This window comes from Oncorhynchus mykiss, chromosome 17 (genome assembly GCF_057628025.1).
Source record: "Oncorhynchus mykiss isolate SJ-2025 chromosome 17, ASM5762802v1, whole genome shotgun sequence".
NCBI classification, from domain to species: domain Eukaryota; kingdom Metazoa; phylum Chordata; class Actinopteri; order Salmoniformes; family Salmonidae; genus Oncorhynchus; species Oncorhynchus mykiss.
In genome coordinates this window covers 43,151,245-43,175,487 of record NC_143038.1, presented here as the reverse complement: position 1 = coordinate 43,175,487, position 24,243 = coordinate 43,151,245, and the positions used below count along the sequence as shown (strand labels likewise).

General features: G+C 42.3%; 10 non-coding genes and 19 pseudogenes across 10 annotated transcripts; all 29 read right to left on the bottom strand.

Moving 5' to 3' along the window:
* Positions 1 to 6,053: 6,053 nt before the first annotated feature.
* On the bottom strand, positions 6,054 to 6,179 carry LOC118940557 (U4 spliceosomal RNA; annotated as a pseudogene).
* A 417-nt stretch (positions 6,180 to 6,596) lies between these two features.
* LOC149976045 (U4 spliceosomal RNA) lies at positions 6,597 to 6,718 on the bottom strand (annotated as a pseudogene).
* A 385-nt stretch (positions 6,719 to 7,103) lies between these two features.
* LOC118940556 (U4 spliceosomal RNA) lies at positions 7,104 to 7,236 on the bottom strand (annotated as a pseudogene).
* A 418-nt stretch (positions 7,237 to 7,654) lies between these two features.
* Positions 7,655 to 7,776, bottom strand: LOC149976044 (U4 spliceosomal RNA; annotated as a pseudogene).
* Positions 7,777 to 8,161: 385 nt separating this feature from the next.
* LOC118940560 (U4 spliceosomal RNA) lies at positions 8,162 to 8,294 on the bottom strand (annotated as a pseudogene).
* A 418-nt stretch (positions 8,295 to 8,712) lies between these two features.
* On the bottom strand, positions 8,713 to 8,834 carry LOC149976043 (U4 spliceosomal RNA; annotated as a pseudogene).
* A 385-nt stretch (positions 8,835 to 9,219) lies between these two features.
* LOC118940559 (U4 spliceosomal RNA) lies at positions 9,220 to 9,352 on the bottom strand (annotated as a pseudogene).
* Positions 9,353 to 9,769: 417 nt separating this feature from the next.
* On the bottom strand, positions 9,770 to 9,891 carry LOC149976042 (U4 spliceosomal RNA; annotated as a pseudogene).
* Positions 9,892 to 10,482: 591 nt separating this feature from the next.
* Positions 10,483 to 10,624, bottom strand: LOC118940547 (U4 spliceosomal RNA). Its single transcript, XR_005037142.2, has one exon. It is a non-coding gene; the product is annotated as a U4 spliceosomal RNA (small nuclear RNA).
* A 418-nt stretch (positions 10,625 to 11,042) lies between these two features.
* LOC149976041 (U4 spliceosomal RNA) lies at positions 11,043 to 11,164 on the bottom strand (annotated as a pseudogene).
* Positions 11,165 to 11,549: 385 nt separating this feature from the next.
* On the bottom strand, positions 11,550 to 11,682 carry LOC149976040 (U4 spliceosomal RNA; annotated as a pseudogene).
* Positions 11,683 to 12,099: 417 nt separating this feature from the next.
* On the bottom strand, positions 12,100 to 12,221 carry LOC149976039 (U4 spliceosomal RNA; annotated as a pseudogene).
* Positions 12,222 to 12,812: 591 nt separating this feature from the next.
* Positions 12,813 to 12,954, bottom strand: LOC149976038 (U4 spliceosomal RNA). Its single transcript, XR_016488155.1, has one exon. It is a non-coding gene; the product is annotated as a U4 spliceosomal RNA (small nuclear RNA).
* Positions 12,955 to 13,372: 418 nt separating this feature from the next.
* Positions 13,373 to 13,494, bottom strand: LOC149976037 (U4 spliceosomal RNA; annotated as a pseudogene).
* A 385-nt stretch (positions 13,495 to 13,879) lies between these two features.
* Positions 13,880 to 14,012, bottom strand: LOC149976036 (U4 spliceosomal RNA; annotated as a pseudogene).
* Positions 14,013 to 14,429: 417 nt separating this feature from the next.
* LOC149976035 (U4 spliceosomal RNA) lies at positions 14,430 to 14,551 on the bottom strand (annotated as a pseudogene).
* Positions 14,552 to 15,142: 591 nt separating this feature from the next.
* LOC149976034 (U4 spliceosomal RNA) lies at positions 15,143 to 15,284 on the bottom strand. The gene has a single exon (XR_016488156.1). It is a non-coding gene; the product is annotated as a U4 spliceosomal RNA (small nuclear RNA).
* Positions 15,285 to 16,406: 1,122 nt separating this feature from the next.
* Positions 16,407 to 16,548, bottom strand: LOC149976033 (U4 spliceosomal RNA). The gene has a single exon (XR_016488154.1). It is a non-coding gene; the product is annotated as a U4 spliceosomal RNA (small nuclear RNA).
* Positions 16,549 to 17,671: 1,123 nt separating this feature from the next.
* LOC118955888 (U4 spliceosomal RNA) lies at positions 17,672 to 17,813 on the bottom strand. The gene has a single exon (XR_016488153.1). It is a non-coding gene; the product is annotated as a U4 spliceosomal RNA (small nuclear RNA).
* Positions 17,814 to 18,231: 418 nt separating this feature from the next.
* On the bottom strand, positions 18,232 to 18,353 carry LOC149976032 (U4 spliceosomal RNA; annotated as a pseudogene).
* Positions 18,354 to 18,944: 591 nt separating this feature from the next.
* Positions 18,945 to 19,086, bottom strand: LOC118955907 (U4 spliceosomal RNA). Its single transcript, XR_005045686.2, has one exon. It is a non-coding gene; the product is annotated as a U4 spliceosomal RNA (small nuclear RNA).
* Positions 19,087 to 19,503: 417 nt separating this feature from the next.
* Positions 19,504 to 19,625, bottom strand: LOC149976031 (U4 spliceosomal RNA; annotated as a pseudogene).
* Positions 19,626 to 20,216: 591 nt separating this feature from the next.
* LOC118955866 (U4 spliceosomal RNA) lies at positions 20,217 to 20,358 on the bottom strand. Its single transcript, XR_005045647.2, has one exon. It is a non-coding gene; the product is annotated as a U4 spliceosomal RNA (small nuclear RNA).
* Positions 20,359 to 20,775: 417 nt separating this feature from the next.
* Positions 20,776 to 20,897, bottom strand: LOC149976030 (U4 spliceosomal RNA; annotated as a pseudogene).
* A 590-nt stretch (positions 20,898 to 21,487) lies between these two features.
* On the bottom strand, positions 21,488 to 21,629 carry LOC118955884 (U4 spliceosomal RNA). The gene has a single exon (XR_005045665.2). It is a non-coding gene; the product is annotated as a U4 spliceosomal RNA (small nuclear RNA).
* Positions 21,630 to 22,047: 418 nt separating this feature from the next.
* On the bottom strand, positions 22,048 to 22,169 carry LOC149976029 (U4 spliceosomal RNA; annotated as a pseudogene).
* Positions 22,170 to 22,760: 591 nt separating this feature from the next.
* Positions 22,761 to 22,902, bottom strand: LOC118955865 (U4 spliceosomal RNA). The gene has a single exon (XR_005045646.1). It is a non-coding gene; the product is annotated as a U4 spliceosomal RNA (small nuclear RNA).
* Positions 22,903 to 23,320: 418 nt separating this feature from the next.
* Positions 23,321 to 23,442, bottom strand: LOC149976028 (U4 spliceosomal RNA; annotated as a pseudogene).
* Positions 23,443 to 24,033: 591 nt separating this feature from the next.
* On the bottom strand, positions 24,034 to 24,175 carry LOC118955864 (U4 spliceosomal RNA). Its single transcript, XR_005045645.1, has one exon. It is a non-coding gene; the product is annotated as a U4 spliceosomal RNA (small nuclear RNA).
* Between the last annotated feature and the right edge of the window lie 68 nt (positions 24,176 to 24,243).

Sequence of the window (24,243 nt, the reverse complement as noted above, 5' to 3'; positions counted from 1 at the left end):
TTTCGATTTTTTGGGGTCAATTATACATATATAATATCCATATGAACATACCTTTGTCTTATTTTGTTGAGTTTGTCCATAAGGCCTATATTTTGTCCATTTGCAATATATGATCATAGGAAGTCAAAAGTCAGTAAACCATCGCCAAATGGCATAAGAAATTTATAAATGCCATACATATGTATTGAAAGTACCAAATCAGGATATTATGTCCATTTGCCATATGTGATCATAGGAAGTCAGCTTCCGGACACAAAAGTCAGTGAACCATGTCCAATTGGCATAAGAAATGTCCAAATGGCATTTATACTGACCAAATGATTTATATCACTATGTTAAGCCCTGAATCAACCTATTAGGTCTATTTGTCATGTTTGATCATAGGAAGTCATAGGAAGTAAGAATGTCCTATGAGAGAGAAGTGGAAAACGTCTAAAATAACCAGGGGTTGGGCACGGATGGAGGGTACTCCCTAACCGGCCATGGACCCCTTGCACCCCACTAAAGGCATTAAAAAACATTTAAAAAATTTGCTATTTGTAACTCGTTCAGGTAACCAGGTTCACGGCTGTCCATTTGCAATATCTTACAATGGGCATTTACCATCACAAATTTGACATGCTCTAATATACTGCCAAAATGCCCAATTGACTAGCCCGTTGAACTCGGGATGGCCGGTCAGTGATAGTGGTTCCTCTCCGTCGCTCGTTGGTGTTGATTTCAGCCTGTCAATTTGGTGATGGTTAATCACTGTTTAAAACCTCTTTGGGAGAGGGGGCAGTATTTTCACGTCCGGATGAAAAGCGTGCCCAAAGTAAACTGCCTGCTACTCAGGCCAAGAAGCTAGGATATGCATATAATTGAAAATACTCTAAAGTTTCTAAAACTGTTTGAATCATGTCTGTGAGTATAACAGAACTGATATGGCAGGCGGGAACCTGAGAAAAGTCCATCCAGGAAAGAAAAGGTCACTCTCTTTTCAATGAGTTTTCTATGGGGATATAGATTTCTGTGGCACTTGCTTGCAGTTCCTATTGCTTCCATTTGATGTCAACAGTGTTTAGATGGTTGATGTTTTTCCTTTGAGAAATTAAGGAGTAGGGCAGTTCAGAACGAGGGTCGAGTGAAGTATACTGTTTGTTAGAGGCGCGTGACCTGAAAGCTCGTTCCGCTTTGTTTTTATCCGCTATTGAACGCAGTTTATCCCGTCTTAAATTTAATTGATTATATACTTTAGAAAATACCTAAAGGTTTATTAGGAAAGTTGTTTGAAATGTTTAGAACAAGTTTAAAGGTAACTCATGAGATATTTTGAAGTCATGTTGCGCGAGTTGGAACCGTGTTTTTCTGGATCAAACGCACCAAATAAATGGACATTTTGGAAATATAACGACGGAATTTATCGAACAAAAGGACCATTTGTGATGTTTATGGGAAATATTGGAGTGCCAACAAAAGAAGAGGTAAGGTAAGGAAAAGGCATGAATTATATCGTTATTTCTGTGTTTTGAGTCTCGCCTGGCGGGTTGAAATATGGATGTCATGTGTTTGTTTTGTGGTGTGCTGTCCTCAGATAATCACATGGTTTGCTTTCGCCATAAAGCCTTTTTGAAATCTGACACGTTGGCTGGATTAACAACAAGTGTAGCTTTAATTTGGTGTATTGCATGTGTGATTTCATGAAAGTTTAATATTTATAGTAATGTAATTAGAATTTGGCGCTCTGCCATTTCGCCGAATGTTGTCGAGGGGTACCGCTAGCGGAACGTCTAGCCGTAACATTAGTAAACTTATTGCAAACGGACAAAAGTCAGCCATCAAGTCAGCATCCATCAGTCAATAAGATATCATTCTAACACCAAACTGATACATACTGACACCAAACCCACTTTGTCCAACTTGTTTAGAAGCCAACTATCACATATTTCAGAGCAGGCCAAAAATTAACAGCGGCTTCCGTTTAAACCATAATAAAAACTTAAAACACGTAGTTACGTTCTAGCTGCGGGTCCAGTTCTGACATTATGTGCGGTTTCAATGCACCCAGTCTGGAGATTCTGGGACTTTTCTAAATGTCGTCATTTTCGCAATGATCAAAATTAATTGAAGTAGTTGCAAATGGACGAGGCTGTTTCTCTGCCTGAGAACCTTCTAGAGCCATATAACTCACCGTGCACAACCAACTTATGCTCTAGAACATGTATATAGGGTTTCAAAGCTCTAGGTCTGACGGTTCTTTGATAGTTCGAACACAGGTAACTATTGCAAGCTCTGTCTGTCTGTGAGCCTCACACTGTCACTCCCCATTGACTGTGATTACAGAAAATCACAGAAATCACGTAAAGCTCCGAAACTCACCTTAAAACTCATTTGGGATAGGGGGCAGCATTTTCACTTTTGGATGAATAGCGTGCCCAGAGTAAACTGGCTCCTACTCAGTCCCAGATGCTAATATATGCATATTATTAGTATTGGATAGAAAACACTCTGAAGTTTCTAAAACTGTTTGAATGATGTCTGTGAGTATAACAGAACTCATATGGCAGGCAAAAATCTGAGAAAAAATCCAAACAGGAAGTGGGAAATCTGAGGTTTGTGGTTTTTGAACTCAGCCCCTATCGAATTCACAGTGGGATATGGTTTATGTTGCACTTCCTAAAGCTTCCACTAGATGTCAACCATCCTTAGAACATTGTTTCAGGCTTCTCATGTGAAGGGGGGCGAGATGGGAGCTGTTTGATTAAGGGGTCTGCCAGCAGCCTCGTTCTCAGTCATGCGCATTTCACATGAGAGGTAACTCTCATTCCATTGCTTTTCTACAGACAATGGAATTCTCCGGTTGGAACATTATTGAACATTTTTGATAAAAACATCCTAATGATTGATTCCATACTTAGTTTGACAAGTTCCCTCGACCTGTAATATAACATTTTGAACTTTTTGTCCGACTGGACCCGAACGTGCTTTTGGATTTGTTTACCAAAAGCCCTAACAAAAGAAGCTATTTGGACATAAATGGACATAAATGATGGACATTGTCGAACAAAACAAACATTTATTGTGGAACTGCGATTCATGGGAGTGCATTCTGATGAAGATCATGAAAAGTAAGTTAATATTTATAATGCTATTTATGACGAATGTTGACTGCGCAACATGGCGGATATTTCTTTTGGCTGGTTTAGCTCTGAGTACCGTACTCAGATTATGCTTTTTCCGTCAAGTTTTTTTTAATTCTGACACAGCGGTTGGATTAAGGGGAAGGGTATCTAAAGTTCCATGCATAACACTTGCATTTTCATCAACATTTATAATGAGTATTTCTGTGAATTCATGTGGCTCTCTGCAATATCACTGTATGTTTTGGAACTACTGAACATAACACGGCAATGTAAAATAAGATTTTTGGATATAAATATGAACTTTACCAAACAAAACATACATGTATTGTGTAACATGAAGTCCTATGAGTGTCATCTGATGAAGATCATCAAAGGTTACTGATTCATTTTATCTCTATTTGTGCTTTTTGTGACTCCTCTCTTTGGCTGGAAAAATGGTTGGGTTTTTCTGTGAGTTGGTGGTGACCTAAGATAATCATTTGTGGAGACTGTTCTAAAGCATTTTTTAAATCAGACACTGTGGCTGGATTAACGAGAATTGTATCTTTAAAATGGTGCCTAATACTTCAATTTCTGTTGATTTCTATTTGGCGCATTGCAATTTCATTGGCTGTTGGTGAGGGGTTCCGCTTGCTGTACGGGGTTCTGCTAGCGGACCCCCAGTCCCAGATAGGTTAACGGATTTGTTTGAACATGCTGCAAACTGGATCTATAACTTTTTTGAAGAGAAAAAAACAAATTACTTTAACCATCACTGAACGGACAGAATTATTTCTCGTAAATTGCGATAGATAAATGGCTGGTTCTTTTTTTCCTTACGCCGTAGGTTCATGTACTTTGACGTGAAGAGGTCAAATTAGCGCTCTATTATAGTTTTTGACCTTTACTCCCAGAAAATGGGCCTTAACTCAAAAAGCGTTGAGGTCTCGACTCCATCTTGTTTCTGGGCTAAAAGCCCATTTGGCCAAACCTGTGCTCACTGAGTTTCGTCTTCGAAGTCTTATACGTTTAGGAGAAATGGCCATGTAACTTTGGTGATGTTTTGTAAGAAGCAGCCAGTCGCCTTCTGGTGAAATTTTCCGGAACAGTGGAAACATGACCAAAAATTGAACATTTTATAAAACGGAAACCAAATGTCCAAGAGACTTTATTTGATGACTTCCCGGAAGATCCGGCCCTGGGGCGCGACCTGAGTCCATCGGCCTATTTTAAAAACACTTATGGACGTCTAGTAATGGACCGTGCATTTACAATATGGAGCTCCTCATCAACCATACGGGTAATGCCATCGGCGTCCCTTATGTAGGAAAACATGCATTACTGTGCTCTATTTAAGTGATAATGCCAGAGAAGCCGGTGTTTGGAGGATATATTGGCACGGGTGTTGTTTGTCGAGGGCCAGGAAACCGGGCCAATATATCTTCCAAACATCGACTTCGAGGTCATTATCACTTTTAGTCAACAGGTTACCAACATATTCAAATAATGATTGACATGCTTTTTACAGTGGAAATCAAGTTTATAAATTGTATCTGCATGCTATATATGTATCTGCTCAATTCTAGTTTCACAAATGATTTTAGTTAAGATATAATAATGTTCTAAAATCTCTATATATTCTGATCCTGATTCAAATGGCATAAGATACAGTATATACTTTATGTTCTGCTCTACCATTGATCCCCTGCCCCCTGTTATATAGTGTACACAGCCACACCCTGCCTTGACAATAACTACTGGGGCTCTATGATTGGGTAGGACTTAGAGCCACCAGCTGTTTGTAATCAACCATGGGATTGAGAGAATAATTTGCCATTTTAAAGTTAATTTACCTGCAGTTCTACACATTTTGCAAAGAGATAGCCTGAACACTTTTCAGTTTTAAAGCTAATTTCCTGCAATTCTACACATTTTCCCATGACTAATGCCACGTTCATGTGATATCTGATTGAGAGTGAATAACAAAATCAATGGGGGTCCCCTAGATGTCAGGGCCCCAGGGCACATGCCTTACATACCGGTCAGTAATTTGGCCATGATTACCACAATGTTTAGATAGCCGGCTAGATGAATTTATCTGGCAATTTATAAAATGTTAGCTGACGTGGGTTAATTGAGTGACTGTCAGTGACTGACATAACAAGAGGAAAAACCTAATTTTGAAATTGCACATTGTGTATTCTATTATCCCAAGTAACAGTAAGTTGAGAACCCGACTGACTTCCTATATATATATCTAGAACAAAGCACTTTGGGTATTCAGCACCACTGGCTCAGCTGCAAAGGGGGTCGAACCCAAAACCTTTTCATGTAAATCTTGACATAGCTGCCTCTAGAGGAGGCAAGGCAAAGTGGCTTTGGGTAACGTACTACTTGCAACAATTCGAGGCAGTGTGGGGGCAAAGCTGAAATTGTGGGCCCAAACCCGCTGTTGCTGAGTTCAATCTCCCGAACCCTACTTCTGACACAGCATATACTACTGACACCTTTTTTCTGTTCCTACCTAGTTACAAGATAATGTTGAACTGTCAGCTGAAACATCAAAAAGGTTATAGAATAAATGAGTTGGATGCAGCCCATGTTTGGTCTTGTCTATCTTCTCTTTCACATGTATAACAGTCTCACATGAGACTATCAAAAATTGCCAAGGCTGACTAAATTTCAAGTGGGTCAAGTTTTCAACCAGCAATAATCACACCTCAGATGGAGAAAGAATGGCATATTACAGCTACTCAAACTGTTTACAGTGTCTTGCACAGCTTCTCCTTTAATGATAATATTGTGTTTTAACATTGCAATGTCTAGCAGTTCGCCCCCTACCTACCACTTTGGTGGATTCTTGATGACATGTCATTCATGGCAAGGTGGGGTACTTATTCGATAGATGTTACCTTTTTCCAGTAGTAAAAAAAACAATATCGAGAGCAAAGCATTTTGGGTAATCTGCAAACCCGCTTTCAAGTCATCCCAAGCGGGGTATTGGGTTAAGTTTTCAACCAGCAATAATCACGCCTCAGATGGACTTCATAGGCTATGATATCGCCTCTGCGAAAGAATGATATATTACAGCTACTCAAACTGTTTACAGTGTTTTGCACAGCTTCTCCTTTAACGGTAATATTGTGTTTTAACATTGCAATGTCTAGCAGTTCGCCCCCTACCTACCACTTTGGTGGATTCTTGATGACATGTCATTCATGGCAAGGTGGGGTACTTATTCAATAGATGTTACCTTTTTCCAGTAGTAAAAAAAACAATATCGAGAGCAAAGCATTTTGGGTAATCTGCACCACTGGCTCAGCTGCAATGGGTCGCAAACCCAAAACCTTTTCAACTCAACCTTGCCACCGCTGCCTCTAGTGGAAGTGTATAACGTGGCTAAGGGTACCTTACTTCTTGCAAGAATTAGAGGCAGTGTGGGGGCAAAACTGGAATTGTGGACCAATACCACCTGTTGCTGAACCTATTCTCCCCAAGACTACTTCTGACTATATTTCATGTCGTTCCAATGTAAAGTTTTGGGTTAAGTTGTCACCCAACAATAACCACTCCTCGGATGGACCTCATAGGCTATGATAATGCCACTGCGATAGAATATCAGAAATCTGCTATTCAAACTGCTTGCAGTATCTCGCACAGCTTCTCGGCAAACTGTATTATTTTTTGTTACATTGGTATGTCTAGCAGTTCGCCCCCTACCTAACACTGGTGGATTCTCGATTACATGTAATTAATGGCAAGGTGGGGTACTTGTTCAATAGATGTTCCCTTTTTTCCTGGACAAAACCAATATCGAGAGCAAAGCACTTTGGGTAATCAGCACCACTGGCTCAGCTGCAATGGGGGACGAACGCAAAACGTTTTCATGTAAATCTTGCCATAGCTGCCTCTAGAGGAGGCAAGACAAAGTGGGTCAAGTGGCTTTGGGTAACATACTACTTGCAACAATTCGAGGCAGTGTGGGGGCAAAGCTGAAATTGTGGGCCCATACCCGCTGCCAAGGATGACAATATTTCAAGTCATCCCAAGCGGGGTATTGGGTTAAGTTTTCAACCAGCAATAATCACGCCTCAGATGGACTTCATAGGCTATGATATCGCCTCTGCGAAAGAATGATATATTACAGCTACTCAAACTGTTTACAGTGTTTTGCACAGCTTCTCCTTTAACGGTAATATTGTGTTTTAACATTGCAATGTCTAGCAGTTCGCCCCCTACCTACCACTTTGGTGGATTCTTGATGACATGTCATTCATGCCAAGGTGGGGGTACTTATTCAATAGATGTTACCTTTTTCCAGTAGTAAAAAAAACAATATCGAGAGCAAAGCATTTTGGGTAATCTGCACCACTGGCTCAGCTGCAATGGGTCGCAAACCCAAAACCTTTTCAACTCAACCTTGCCACCGCTGCCTCTAGTGGAAGTGTATAACGTGGCTAAGGGTACCTTACTTCTTGCAAGAATTAGAGGCAGTGTGGGGGCAAAACTGGAATTGTGGACCAATACCACCTGTTGCTGAACCTATTCTCCCCAAGACTACTTCTGACTATATTTCATGTCGTTCCAATGTAAAGTTTTGGGTTAAGTTGTCACCCAACAATAACCACTCCTCGGATGGACCTCATAGGCTATGATAATGCCACTGCGATAGAATATCAGAAATCTGCTTTTCAAACTGCTTGCAGTATCTCGCACAGCTTCTCGGCAAACTGTATTATTTTTTGTTACATTGGTATGTCTAGCAGTTCGCCCCCTACCTAACACTGGTGGATTCTCGATTACATGTAATTAATGGCAAGGTGGGGTACTTGTTCAATAGATGTTCCCTTTTTTCCTGGACAAAACCAATATCGAGAGCAAAGCACTTTGGGTAATCAGCACCACTGGCTCAGCTGCAATGGGGGACGAACGCAAAACGTTTTCATGTAAATCTTGCCATAGCTGCCTCTAGAGGAGGCAAGACAAAGTGGGTCAAGTGGCTTTGGGTAACATACTACTTGCAACAATTCGAGGCAGTGTGGGGGCAAAGCTGAAATTGTGGGCCCAAACCCGCTGCCAAGGCTGACAATATTTCAAGTCATCCCAAGCGGGGTATTGGGTTAAGTTTTCAACCAGCAATAATCACACCTCAGATGGACTTCATAGGCTATGATATCGCCTCTGCAAAAGAATGATATATTACAGCTACTCAAACTGTTTACAGTGTTTTGCACAGCTTCTCCTTTAACGGTAATATTGTGTTTTAACATTGCAATGTCTAGCAGTTCGCCCCCTACCTACCACTTTGGTGGATTCTTGATGACATGTCATTCATGCCAAGGTGGGGGTACTTATTCAATAGATGTTACCTTTTTCCAGTAGTAAAAAAAACAATATCGAGAGCAAAGCATTTTGGGTAATCTGCACCACTGGCTCAGCTGCAATGGGTCGCAAACCCAAAACCTTTTCAACTCAACCTTGCCACCGCTGCCTCTAGTGGAAGTGTATAACGTGGCTAAGGGTACCTTACTTCTTGCAAGAATTAGAGGCAGTGTGGGGGCAAAACTGGAATTGTGGACCAATACCACCTGTTGCTGAACCTATTCTCCCCAAGACTACTTCTGACTATATTTCATGTCGTTCCAATGTAAAGTTTTGGGTTAAGTTGTCACCCAACAATAACCACTCCTCGGATGGACCTCATAGGCTATGATAATGCCACTGCGATAGAATATCAGAAATCTGCTTTTCAAACTGCTTGCAGTATCTCGCACAGCTTCTCGGCAAACTGTATTATTTTTTGTTACATTGGTATGTCTAGCAGTTCGCCCCCTACCTAACACTGGTGGATTCTCGATTACATGTAATTAATGGCAAGGTGGGGTACTTGTTCAATAGATGTTCCCTTTTTTCCTGGACAAAACCAATATCGAGAGCAAAGCACTTTGGGTAATCAGCACCACTGGCTCAGCTGCAATGGGGGACGAACGCAAAACGTTTTCATGTAAATCTTGCCATAGCTGCCTCTAGAGGAGGCAAGACAAAGTGGGTCAAGTGGCTTTGGGTAACATACTACTTGCAACAATTCGAGGCAGTGTGGGGGCAAAGCTGAAATTGTGGGCCCAAACCCGCTGCCAAGGCTGACAATATTTCAAGTCATCCCAAGCGGGGTATTGGGTTAAGTTTTCAACCAGCAATAATCACACCTCAGATGGACTTCATAGGCTATGATATCGCCTCTGCGAAAGAATGATATATTACAGCTACTCAAACTGTTTACAGTGTTTTGCACAGCTTCTCCTTTAACGGTAATATTGTGTTTTAACATTGCAATGTCTAGCAGTTCGCCCCCTACCTACCACTTTGGTGGATTCTTGATGACATGTCATTCATGGCAAGGTGGGGTACTTATTCAATAGATGTTACCTTTTTCCAGTAGTAAAAAAAACAATATCGAGAGCAAAGCATTTTGGGTAATCTGCACCACTGGCTCAGCTGCAATGGGTCGCAAACCCAAAACCTTTTCAACTCATCCTTGCCACCGCTGCCTCTAGTGGAAGTGTATAACGTGGCTAAGGGTACCTTACTTCTTGCAAGAATTAGAGGCAGTGTGGGGGCAAAACTGGAATTGTGGACCAATACCACCTGTTGCTGAACCTATTCTCCCCAAGACTACTTCTGACTATATTTCATGTCGTTCCAATGTAAAGTTTTGGGTTAAGTTGTCACCCAACAATAACCACTCCTCGGATGGACCTCATAGGCTATGATAATGCCACTGCGATAGAATATCAGAAATCTGCTATTCAAACTGCTTGCAGTATCTCGCACAGCTTCTCGGCAAACTGTATTATTTTTTGTTACATTGGTATGTCTAGCAGTTCGCCCCCTACCTAACACTGGTGGATTCTCGATTACATGTAATTAATGGCAAGGTGGGGTACTTGTTCAATAGATGTTCCCTTTTTTCCTGGACAAAACCAATATCGAGAGCAAAGCACTTTGAGTAATCAGCACCACTGGCTCAGCTGCAATGGGGGACGAACCCAAAACGTTTTCATGTAAATCTTGCCATAGCTGCCTCTAGAGGAGGCAAGACAAAGTGGGTCAAGTGGCTTTGGGTAACATACTACTTGCAACAATTCGAGGCAGTGTGGGGGCAAAACTGAAATTGTGGGCCTAAACCCGCTGTTGCTGAGTTCATTCTCCCGAACCCTACTTCTGACACAGCATATACTACTGACACCTTTTTTCTGTTTCTACCTAGTTGCAAGATAATGTTCAACTGTCAGCTGAAGCATCAAAAAGGTTATAGAATAAATGAGTTGGATGCAGCCCATGTTTGGTCTTGTCACTATCTTCTCTTTCACATGTATAGCAGTCTCACATAAGACTATCAAAAATTGCCAAGGCTGACTATATTTCAAGTCATCCCAAGCGGGGTATTGGGTTAAGTTTTCAACCAGCAATAATCACGCCTCAGATGGACTTCATAGGCTATGATATCGCCTCTGCGAAAGAATGATATATTACAGCTACTCAAACTGTTTACAGTGTTTTGCACAGCTTCTCCTTTAACGGTAATATTGTGTTTTAACATTGCAATGTCTAGCAGTTCGCCCCCTACCTACCACTTTGGTGGATTCTTGATGACATGTCATTCATGCCAAGGTGGGGGTACTTATTCAATAGATGTTACCTTTTTCCAGTAGTAAAAAAAACAATATCGAGAGCAAAGCATTTTGGGTAATCTGCACCACTGGCTCAGCTGCAATGGGTCGCAAACCCAAAACCTTTTCAACTCAACCTTGCCACCGCTGCCTCTAGTGGAAGTGTATAACGTGGCTAAGGGTACCTTACTTCTTGCAAGAATTAGAGGCAGTGTGGGGGCAAAACTGGAATTGTGGACCAATACCACCTGTTGCTGAACCTATTCTCCCCAAGACTACTTCTGACTATATTTCATGTCGTTCCAATGTAAAGTTTTGGGTTAAGTTGTCACCCAACAATAACCACTCCTCGGATGGACCTCATAGGCTATGATAATGCCACTGCGATAGAATATCAGAAATCTGCTTTTCAAACTGCTTGCAGTATCTCGCACAGCTTCTCGGCAAACTGTATTATTTTTTGTTACATTGGTATGTCTAGCAGTTCGCCCCCTACCTAACACTGGTGGATTCTCGATTACATGTAATTAATGGCAAGGTGGGGTACTTGTTCAATAGATGTTCCCTTTTTTCCTGGACAAAACCAATATCGAGAGCAAAGCACTTTGGGTAATCAGCACCACTGGCTCAGCTGCAATGGGGGACGAACGCAAAACGTTTTCATGTAAATCTTGCCATAGCTGCCTCTAGAGGAGGCAAGACAAAGTGGGTCAAGTGGCTTTGGGTAACATACTACTTGCAACAATTCGAGGCAGTGTGGGGGCAAAGCTGAAATTGTGGGCCCAAACCCGCTGCCAAGGCTGACAATATTTCAAGTCATCCCAAGCGGGGTATTGGGTTAAGTTTTCAACCAGCAATAATCACACCTCAGATGGACTTCATAGGCTATGATATCGCCTCTGCGAAAGAATGATATATTACAGCTACTCAAACTGTTTACAGTGTTTTGCACAGCTTCTCCTTTAACGGTAATATTGTGTTTTAACATTGCAATGTCTAGCAGTTCGCCCCCTACCTACCACTTTGGTGGATTCTTGATGACATGTCATTCATGGCAAGGTGGGGTACTTATTCAATAGATGTTACCTTTTTCCAGTAGTAAAAAAAACAATATCGAGAGCAAAGCATTTTGGGTAATCTGCACCACTGGCTCAGCTGCAATGGGTCGCAAACCCAAAACCTTTTCAACTCATCCTTGCCACCGCTGCCTCTAGTGGAAGTGTATAACGTGGCTAAGGGTACCTTACTTCTTGCAAGAATTAGAGGCAGTGTGGGGGCAAAACTGGAATTGTGGACCAATACCACCTGTTGCTGAACCTATTCTCCCCAAGACTACTTCTGACTATATTTCATGTCGTTCCAATGTAAAGTTTTGGGTTAAGTTGTCACCCAACAATAACCACTCCTCGGATGGACCTCATAGGCTATGATAATGCCACTGCGATAGAATATCAGAAATCTGCTATTCAAACTGCTTGCAGTATCTCGCACAGCTTCTCGGCAAACTGTATTATTTTTTGTTACATTGGTATGTCTAGCAGTTCGCCCCCTACCTAACACTGGTGGATTCTCGATTACATGTAATTAATGGCAAGGTGGGGTACTTGTTCAATAGATGTTCCCTTTTTTCCTGGACAAAACCAATATCGAGAGCAAAGCACTTTGAGTAATCAGCACCACTGGCTCAGCTGCAATGGGGGACGAACCCAAAACGTTTTCATGTAAATCTTGCCATAGCTGCCTCTAGAGGAGGCAAGACAAAGTGGGTCAAGTGGCTTTGGGTAACATACTACTTGCAACAATTCGAGGCAGTGTGGGGGCAAAACTGAAATTGTGGGCCTAAACCCGCTGTTGCTGAGTTCATTCTCCCGAACCCTACTTCTGACACAGCATATACTACTGACACCTTTTTTCTGTTTCTACCTAGTTGCAAGATAATGTTCAACTGTCAGCTGAAGCATCAAAAAGGTTATAGAATAAATGAGTTGGATGCAGCCCATGTTTGGTCTTGTCACTATCTTCTCTTTCACATGTATAGCAGTCTCACATAAGACTATCAAAAATTGCCAAGGCTGACTATATTTCAAGTCATCCCAAGCGGGGTATTGGGTTAAGTTTTCAACCAGCAATAATCACGCCTCAGATGGACTTCATAGGCTATGATATCGCCTCTGCGAAAGAATGATATATTACAGCTACTCAAACTGTTTACAGTGTTTTGCACAGCTTCTCCTTTAACGGTAATATTGTGTTTTAACATTGCAATGTCTAGCAGTTCGCCCCCTACCTACCACTTTGGTGGATTCTTGATGACATGTCATTCATGCCAAGGTGGGGGTACTTATTCAATAGATGTTACCTTTTTCCAGTAGTAAAAAAAACAATATCGAGAGCAAAGCATTTTGGGTAATCTGCACCACTGGCTCAGCTGCAATGGGTCGCAAACCCAAAACCTTTTCAACTCAACCTTGCCACCGCTGCCTCTAGTGGAAGTGTATAACGTGGCTAAGGGTACCTTACTTCTTGCAAGAATTAGAGGCAGTGTGGGGGCAAAACTGGAATTGTGGACCAATACCACCTGTTGCTGAACCTATTCTCCCCAAGACTACTTCTGACTATATTTCATGTCGTTCCAATGTAAAGTTTTGGGTTAAGTTGTCACCCAACAATAACCACTCCTCGGATGGACCTCATAGGCTATGATAATGCCACTGCGATAGAATATCAGAAATCTGCTTTTCAAACTGCTTGCAGTATCTCGCACAGCTTCTCGGCAAACTGTATTATTTTTTGTTACATTGGTATGTCTAGCAGTTCGCCCCCTACCTAACACTGGTGGATTCTCGATTACATGCAATTAATGGCAAGGTGGGGTACTTGTTCAATAGATGTTCCCTTTTTTCCTGGACAAAACCAATATCGAGAGCAAAGCACTTTGGGTAATCAGCACCACTGGCTCAGCTGCAATGGGGGACGAACGCAAAACGTTTTCATGTAAATCTTGCCATAGCTGCCTCTAGAGGAGGCAAGACAAAGTGGGTCAAGTGGCTTTGGGTAACATACTACTTGCAACAATTCGAGGCAGTGTGGGGGCAAAGCTGAAATTGTGGGCCCAAACCCGCTGCCAAGGCTGACAATATTTCAAGTCATCCCAAGCGGGGTATTGGGTTAAGTTTTCAACCAGCAATAATCACACCTCAGATGGACTTCATAGGCTATGATATCGCCTCTGCGAAAGAATGATATATTACAGCTACTCAAACTGTTTACAGTGTTTTGCACAGCTTCTCCTTTAACGGTAATATTGTGTTTTAACATTGCAATGTCTAGCAGTTCGCCCCCTACCTACCACTTTGGTGGATTCTTGATGACATGTCATTCATGGCAAGGTGGGGTACTTATTCAATAGATGTTACCTTTTTCCAGTAGTAAAAAAAACAATATCGAGAGCAAAGCATTTTGGGTAATCTGCACCACTGGCTCAGCTGCAATGGGTCGCAAACCCAAAACCTTTTCAACTCATCCTTGCCACCGCTGCCTCTAGTGGAAGTGTATAACGTGGCTAAGGGTACCTTACTTCTTGCAAGAATTAGAGGCAGTGTGGGGGCAAAACTGGAATTGTGGACCAATACCACCTGTTGCTGAACCTATTCTCCCCAAGACTACTTCTGACTATATTTCATGTCGTTCCAATGTAAAGTTTTGGGTTAAGTTGTCACCCAACAATAACCACTCCTCGGATGGACCTCATAGGCTATGATAATGCCACTGCGATAGAATATCAGAAATCTGCTATTCAAACTGCTTGCAGTATCTCGCACAGCTTCTCGGCAAACTGTATTATTTTTTGTTACATTGGTATGTCTAGCAGTTCGCCCCCTACCTAACACTGGTGGATTCTCGATTACATGTAATTAATGGCAAGGTGGGGTACTTGTTCAATAGATGTTCCCTTTTTTCCTGGACAAAACCAATATCGAGAGCAAAGCACTTTGAGTAATCAGCACCACTGGCTCAGCTGCAATGGGGGACGAACCCAAAACGTTTTCATGTAAATCTTGCCATAGCTGCCTCTAGAGGAGGCAAGACAAAGTGGGTCAAGTGGCTTTGGGTAACATACTACTTGCAACAATTCGAGGCAGTGTGGGGGCAAAACTGAAATTGTGGGCCTAAACCCGCTGTTGCTGAGTTCATTCTCCCGAACCCTACTTCTGACACAGCATATACTACTGACACCTTTTTTCTGTTTCTACCTAGTTGCAAGATAATGTTCAACTGTCAGCTGAAGCATCAAAAAGGTTATAGAATAAAAGAGTTGGATGCAGCCCATGTTTGGTCTTGTCACTATCTTCTCTTTCACATGTATAGCAGTCTCACATAAGACTATCAAAAATTGCCAAGGCTGACTATATTTCAAGTCATCCCAAGCGGGGTATTGGGTTAAGTTTTCAACCAGCAATAATCACGCCTCAGATTGACTTCATAGGCTATGATATCGCCTCTGCGAAAGAACGATATATTACAGCTACTCAAACTGTTTACAGTGTTTTGCACAGCTTCTCCTTTAACGGTAATATTGTGTTTTAACATTGCAATGTCTAGCAGTTCGCCCCCTACCTACCACTTTGGTAAATTCTTGATGACATGTCATTCATGGCAAGGTGGGGTACTTATTCAATAGATGTTACCTTTTTCCAGTAGTAAAAAAAACAATATCGAGAGCAAAGCATTTTGGGTAATCTGCACCACTGGCTCAGCTGCAATGGGTCGCAAACCCAAAACCTTTTCAACTCAACCTTGCCACCGCTGCCTCTAGTGGAAGTGTATAACGTGGCTAAGGGTACCTTACTTCTTGCAAGAATTAGAGGCAGTGTGGGGGCAAAACTGGAATTGTGGACCAATACCACCTGTTGCTGAACCTATTCTCCCCAAGACTACTTCTGACTATATTTCATGTCGTTCCAATGTAAAGTTTTGGGTTAAATTGTCACCCAACAATAACCACTCCTCGGATGGACCTCATAGGCTATGATAATGCCACTGCGATAGAATATCAGAAATCTGCTATTCAAACTGCTTGCAGTATCTCGCACAGCTTCTCGGCAAACTGTATTATTTTTTGTTACATTGGTATGTCTAGCAGTTCGCCCCCTACCTAACACTGGTGGATTCTCGATTACATGTAATTAATGGCAAGGTGGGGTACTTGTTCAATAGATGTTCCCTTTTTTCCTGGACAAAACCAATATCGAGAGCAAAGCACTTTGAGTAATCAGCACCACTGGCTCAGCTGCAATGGGGGACGAACCCAAAACGTTTTCATGTAAATCTTGCCATAGCTGCCTCTAGAGGAGGCAAGACAAAGTGGGTCAAGTGGCTTTGGGTAACATACTACTTGCAACAATTCGAGGCAGTGTGGGGGCAAAGCTGAAATTGTGGGCCCAAACCTGCTGTTGCTGAGTTCATTCTCCCGAACCCTACTTCTGACACAGCATATACTACTGACACCTTTTTTCTGTTTCTACCTAGTTGCAAGATAATGTTCAACTGTCAGCTGAAGCATCAAAAAGGTTATAGAATAAATGAGTTGGATGCAGCCCATGTTTGGTCTTCTTCTCTTTCACATGTATAGCAGTCTCACATGAGACTATCAAAAATTGCCAAGGCTGACTATATTTCAAGTCATCCCAAGCGGGGTATTGGGTTAAGTTTTCAACCAGCAATAATCACGCCTCAGATGGACTTCATAGGCTATGATATCGCCTCTGCGAAAGAATGATATATTACAGCTACTCAAACTGTTTACAGTGTTTTGCACAGCTTCTCCTTTAACGGTAATATTGTGTTTTAACATTGCAATGTCTAGCAGTTCGCCCCCTACCTACCACTTTGGTGGATTCTTGATGACATGTCATTCATGGCAAGTTGGGGTACTTATTCAATAGATGTTACCTTTTTCCAGTAGTAAAAAAAAACAATATCGAGAGCAAAGCATTTTGGGTAATCTGCACCACTGGCTCAGCTGCAATGGGTCGCAAACCCAAAACCTTTTCAACTCATCCTTGCCACCGCTGCCTCTAGTGGAAGTGTATAACGTGGCTAAGGGTACCTTACTTCTTGCAAGAATTAGAGGCAGTGTGGGGGCAAAACTGGAATTGTGGACCAATACCACCTGTTGCTGAACCTATTCTCCCCAAGACTACTTCTGACTATATTTTATGTCGTTCCAATGTAAAGTTTTGGGTTAAGTTGTCACCCAACAATAACCACTCCTCGGATGGACCTCATAGGCTATGATAATGCCACTGTGATAGAATATCAGAAATCTGCTATTCAAACTGCTTGCAGTATCTCGCACAGCTTCTCGGCAAACTGTATTATTTTTTGTTACATTGGTATGTCTAGCAGTTCGCCCCCTACCTAACACTGGTGGATTCTCGATTACATGTAATTAATGGCAAGGTGGGGTACTTGTTCAATAGATGTTCCCTTTTTTCCTGGACAAAACCAATATCGAGAGCAAAGCACTTTGAGTAATCAGCACCACTGGCTCAGCTGCAATGGGGGACGAACCCAAAACGTTTTCATGTAAATCTTGCCATAGCTGCCTCTAGAGGAGGCAAGACAAAGTGGGTCAAGTGGCTTTGGGTAACATACTACTTGCAACAATTCGAGGCAGTGTGGGGGCAAAGCTGAAATTGTGGGCCCAAACCTGCTGTTGCTGAGTTCATTCTCCCGAACCCTACTTCTGACACAGCATATACTACTGACACCTTTTTTCTGTTTCTACCTAGTTGCAAGATAATGTTCAACTGTCAGCTGAAGCATCAAAAAGGTTATAGAATAAATGAGTTGGATGCAGCCCATGTTTGGTCTTCTTCTCTTTCACATGTATAGCAGTCTCACATGAGACTATCAAAAATTGCCAAGGCTGACTATATTTCAAGTCATCCCAAGCGGGGTATTGGGTTAAGTTTTCAACCAGCAATAATCACGCCTCAGATGGACTTCATAGGCTATGATATCGCCTCTGCGAAAGAATGATATATTACAGCTACTCAAACTGTTTACAGTGTTTTGCACAGCTTCTCCTTTAACGGTAATATTGTGTTTTAACATTGCAATGTCTAGCAGTTCGCCCCCTACCTACCACTTTGGTGGATTCTTGATGACATGTCATTCATGGCAAGGTGGGGTACTTATTCAATAGATGTTACCTTTTTCCAGTAGTAAAAAAAAACAATATCGAGAGCAAAGCATTTTGGGTAATCTGCACCACTGGCTCAGCTGCAATGGGTCGCAAACCCAAAACCTTTTCAACTCATCCTTGCCACCGCTGCCTCTAGTGGAAGTGTATAACGTGGCTAAGGGTACCTTACTTCTTGCAAGAATTAGAGGCAGTGTGGGGGCAAAACTGGAATTGTGGACCAATACCACCTGTTGCTGAACCTATTCTCCCCAAGACTACTTCTGACTATATTTCATGTCGTTCCAATGTAAAGTTTTGGGTTAAGTTGTCACCCAACAATAACCACTCCTCGGATGGACCTCATAGGCTATGATAATGCCACTGCGATAGAATATCAGAAATCTGCTATTCAAACTGCTTGCAGTATCTCGCACAGCTTCTCGGCAAACTGTATTATTTTTTGTTACATTGGTATGTCTAGCAGTTCGCCCCCTACCTAACACTGGTGGATTCTCGATTACATGTAATTAATGGCAAGGTGGGGTACTTGTTCAATAGATGTTCCCTTTTTTCCTGGACAAAACCAATATCGAGAGCAAAGCACTTTGGGTAATCAGCACCGCTGGCTCAGCTGCAATGGGGGACGAACCCAAAACCTTTTCATGTAAATCTTGCCATAGCTGCCTCTAGAGGAGGCAAGACAAAGTGGGTCAAGTGGCTTTGGGTAACATACTACTTGCAACAATTCGAGGCAGTGTGGGGGCAAAGCTGAAACTGTGGGCCCAAACCCGCTGTTGCTGAGTTCATTCTCCCGAACCCTACTTCTGACACAGCATATACTACTGACACCTTTTTTCTGTTTCTACCTAGTTGCAAGATAATGTTCAACTGTCAGCTGAAGCATCAAAAAGGTTATATAATAAATGAGCTGGATGCAGCCCATGTTTGGTCTTGTCACTATCTTCTCTTTCACATGTATAGCAGTCTCACATGAGACTATCAAAAATTGCCAAGGCTGACTATATTTCAAGTCATCCCAAGCGGGGTATTGGGTTAAGTTTTCAACCAGCAATAATCACGCCTCAGATGGACTTCATAGGCTATGATATCGCCTCTGCGAAATAATGATATATTACAGCTACTCAAACTGTTTACAGTGTTTTGCACAGCTTCTCCTTTAACGGTAACATTGTGTTTTAACATTGCAATGTCTAGCAGTTCGCCCCCTACCTACCACTTTGGTGGATTCTTGATGACATGTCATTCATGGCAAGGTGGGGTACTTATTCAATAGATGTTACCTTTTTCCAGTAGTAAAAAAAACAATATCGAGAGCAAAGCATTTTGGGTAATCTGCACCACTGGCTCAGCTGCAATGGGTCGCAAACCCAAAACCTTTTCAACTCAACCTTGCCACCGCTGCCTCTAGTGGAAGTGTATAACGTGGCTAAGGGTACCTTACTTCTTGCAAGAATTAGAGGCAGTGTGGGGGCAAAACTGGAATTGTGGACCAATACCACCTGTTGCTGAACCTATTCTCCCCAAGACTACTTCTGACTATATTTCATGTCGTTCCAATGTAAAGTTTTGGGTTAAGTTGTCACCCAACAATAACCACTCCTCGGATGGACCTCATAGGCTATGATAATGCCACTGCGATAGAATATCAGAAATCTGCTATTCAAACTGCTTGCAGTATCTCGCACAGCTTCTCGGCAAACTGTATTATTTTTTGTTACATTGGTATGTCTAGCAGTTCGCCCCCTACCTAACACTGGTGGATTCTCGATTACATGTAATTAATGGCAAGGTGGGGTACTTGTTCAATAGATGTTCCCTTTTTTCCTGGACAAAACCAATATCGAGAGCAAAGCACTTTGGGTAATCAGCACCGCTGGCTCAGCTGCAATGGGGGACGAACCCAAAACCTTTTTATGTAAATCTTGCCATAGCTGCCTCTAGAGGAGGCAAGACAAAGTGGGTCAAGTGGCTTTGGGTAACATACTACTTGCAACAATTCGAGGTAGTGTGGGGGCAAAGCTGAAATTGTGGGCCCAAACCCGCTGTTGCTGAGTTCATTCTCCCGAACCCTACTTCTGACACAGCATATACTACTGACACCTTTTTTCTGTTTCTACCTAGTTGCAAGATAATGTTCAACTGTCAGCTGAAGCATCAAAAAGGTTATAGAATAAATGAGTTGGATGCAGCCCATGTTTGGTCTTGTCACTATCTTCTCTTTCACATGTATAGCAGTCTCACATGAGACTATCAAAAATTGCCAAGGCTGACTATATTTCAAGTCATCCCAAGCGGGGTATTGGGTTAAGTTTTCAACCAGCAATAATCACGCCTCAGATTGACTTCATAGGCTATGATATCGCCTCTGCGAAAGAACGATATATTACAGCTACTCAAACTGTTTACAGTGTTTTGCACAGCTTCTCCTTTAACGGTAACATTGTGTTTTAACATTGCAATGTCTAGCAGTTCGCCCCCTACCTACCACTTTGGTGGATTCTTGATGACATGTCATTCATGGCAAGGTGGGGTACTTATTCAATAGATGTTACCTTTTTCCAGTAGTAAAAAAAACAATATCGAGAGCAAAGCATTTTGGGTAATCTGCACCACTGGCTCAGCTGCAATGGGTCGCAAACCCAAAACCTTTTCAACTCAACCTTGCCACCGCTGCCTCTAGTGGAAGTGTATAACGTGGCTAAGGGTACCTTACTTCTTGCAAGAATTAGAGGCAGTGTGGGGGCAAAACTGGAATTGTGGACCAATACCACCTGTTGCTGAACCTATTCTCCCCAAGACTACTTCTGACTATATTTCATGTCGTTCCAATGTAAAGTTTTGGGTTAAGTTGTCACCCAACAATAACCACTCCTCGGATGGACCTCATAGGCTATGATAATGCCACTGCGATAGAATATCAGAAATCTGCTATTCAAACTGCTTGCAGTATCTCGCACAGCTTCTCGGCAAACTGTATTATTTTTTGTTACATTGGTATGTCTAGCAGTTCGCCCCCTACCTAACACTGGTGGATTCTCGATTACATGTAATTAATGGCAAGGTGGGTACTTGTTCAATAGATGTTCCCTTTTTTCCTGGACAAAACCAATATCGAGAGCAAAGCACTTTGGGTAATCAGCACCGCTGGCTCAGCTGCAATGGGGGACGAACCCAAAACCTTTTCATGTAAATCTTGCCATAGCTGCCTCTAGAGGAGGCAAGACAAAGTGGGTCAAGTGGCTTTGGGTAACATACTACTTGCAACAATTCGAGGCAGTGTGGGGGCAAAGCTGAAACTGTGGGCCCAAACCCGCTGTTGCTGAGTTCATTCTCCCGAACCCTACTTCTGACACAGCATATACTACTGACACCTTTTTTCTGTTTCTACCTAGTTGCAAGATAATGTTCAACTGTCAGCTGAAGCATCAAAAAGGTTATATAATAAATGAGCTGGATGCAGCCCATGTTTGGTCTTGTCACTATCTTCTCTTTCACATGTATAGCAGTCTCACATGAGACTATCAAAAATTGCCAAGGCTGACTATATTTCAAGTCATCCCAAGCGGGGTATTGGGTTAAGTTTTCAACCAGCAATAATCACGCCTCAGATGGACTTCATAGGCTATGATATCACCTCTGCGAAAGAATGATATATTACAGCTACTCAAACTGTTTACAGTGTTTTGCACAGCTTCTCCTTTAACGGTAACATTGTGTTTTAACATTGCAATGTCTAGCAGTTCGCCCCCTACCTACCACTTTGGTGGATTCTTGATGACATGTCATTCATGGCAAGGTGGGGTACTTATTCAATAGATGTTACCTTTTTCCAGTAGTAAAAAAAACAATATCGAGAGCAAAGCATTTTGGGTAATCTGCACCACTGGCTCAGCTGCAATGGGTCGCAAACCCAAAACCTTTTCAACTCAACCTTGCCACCGCTGCCTCTAGTGGAAGTGTATAACGTGGCTAAGGGTACCTTACTTCTTGCAAGAATTAGAGGCAGTGTGGGGGGCAAAACTGGAATTGTGGACCAATACCACCTGTTGCTGAACCTATTCTCCCCAAGACTACTTCTGACTATATTTCATGTCGTTCCAATGTAAAGTTTTGGGTTAAGTTGTCACCCAACAATAACCACTCCTCGGATGGACCTCATAGGCTATGATAATGCCACTGCGATAGAATATCAGAAATCTGCTATTCAAACTGCTTGCAGTATCTCGCACAGCTTCTCGGCAAACTGTATTATTTTTTGTTACATTGGTATGTCTAGCAGTTCGCCCCCTACCTAACACTGGTGGATTCTCGATTACATGTAATTAATGGCAAGGTGGGGTACTTGTTCAATAGATGTTCCCTTTTTTCCTGGACAAAACCAATATCGAGAGCAAAGCACTTTGGGTAATCAGCACCGCTGGCTCAGCTGCAATGGGGGACGAACCCAAAACCTTTTCATGTAAATCTTGCCATAGCTGCCTCTAGAGGAGGCAAGACAAAGTGGGTCAAGTGGCTTTGGGTAACATACTACTTGCAACAATTCGAGGCAGTGTGGGGGCAAAGCTGAAACTGTGGGCCCAAACCCGCTGTTGCTGAGTTCATTCTCCCGAACCCTACTTCTGACACAGCATATACTACTGACACCTTTTTTCTGTTTCTACCTAGTTGCAAGATAATGTTCAACTGTCAGCTGAAGCATCAAAAAGGTTATATAATAAATGAGCTGGATGCAGCCCATGTTTGGTCTTGTCACTATCTTCTCTTTCACATGTATAGCAGTCTCACATGAGACTATCAAAAATTGCCAAGGCTGACTATATTTCAAGTCATCCCAAGCGGGGTATTGGGTTAAGTTTTCAACCAGCAATAATCACGCCTCAGATGGACTTCATAGGCTATGATATCGCCTCTGCGAAAGAATGATATATTACAGCTACTCAAACTGTTTACAGTGTTTTGCACAGCTTCTCCTTTAACGGTAACATTGTGTTTTAACATTGCAATGTCTAGCAGTTCGCCCCCTACCTACCACTTTGGTGGATTCTTGATGACATGTCATTCATGGCAAGGTGGGGTACTTATTCAATAGATGTTACCTTTTTCCAGTAGTAAAAAAAACAATATCGAGAGCAAAGCATTTTGGGTAATCTGCACCACTGGCTCAGCTGCAATGGGTCGCAAACCCAAAACCTTTTCAACTCAACCTTGCCACCGCTGCCTCTAGTGGAAGTGTATAACGTGGCTAAGGGTACCTTACTTCTTGCAAGAATTAGAGGCAGTGTGGGGGGCAAAACTGGAATTGTGGACCAATACCACCTGTTGCTGAACCTATTCTCCCCAAGACTACTTCTGACTATATTTCATGTCGTTCCAATGTAAAGTTTTGGGTTAAGTTGTCACCCAACAATAACCACTCCTCGGATGGACCTCATAGGCTATGATAATGCCACTGCGATAGAATATCAGAAATCTGCTATTCAAACTGCTTGCAGTATCTCGCACAGCTTCTCGGCAAACTGTATTATTTTTTGTTACATTGGTATGTCTAGCAGTTCGCCCCCTACCTAACACTGGTGGATTCTCGATTACATGTAATTAATGGCAAGGTGGGGTACTTGTTCAATAGATGTTCCCTTTTTTCCTGGACAAAACCAATATCGAGAGCAAAGCACTTTGGGTAATCAGCACCGCTGGCTCAGCTGCAATGGGGGACGAACCCAAAACCTTTTCATGTAAATCTTGCCATAGCTGCCTCTAGAGGAGGCAAGACAAAGTGGGTCAAGTGGCTTTGGGTAACATACTACTTGCAACAATTCGAGGCAGTGTGGGGGCAAAGCTGAAACTGTGGGCCCAAACCCGCTGTTGCTGAGTTCATTCTCCCGAACCCTACTTCTGACACAGCATATACTACTGACACCTTTTTTCTGTTTCTACCTAGTTGCAAGATAATGTTCAACTGTCAGCTGAAGCATCAAAAAGGTTATATAATAAATGAGCTGGATGCAGCCCATGTTTGGTCTTGTCACTATCTTCTCTTTCACATGTATAGCAGTCTCACATGAGACTATCAAAAATTGCCAAGGCTGACTATATTTCAAGTCATCCCAAGCGGGGTATTGGGTTAAGTTTTCAACCAGCAATAATCACGCCTCAGATGGACTTCATAGGCTATGATATCGCCTCTGCGAAAGAATGATATATTACAGCTACTCAAACTGTTTACAGTGTTTTGCACAGCTTCTCCTTTAACGGTAACATTGTG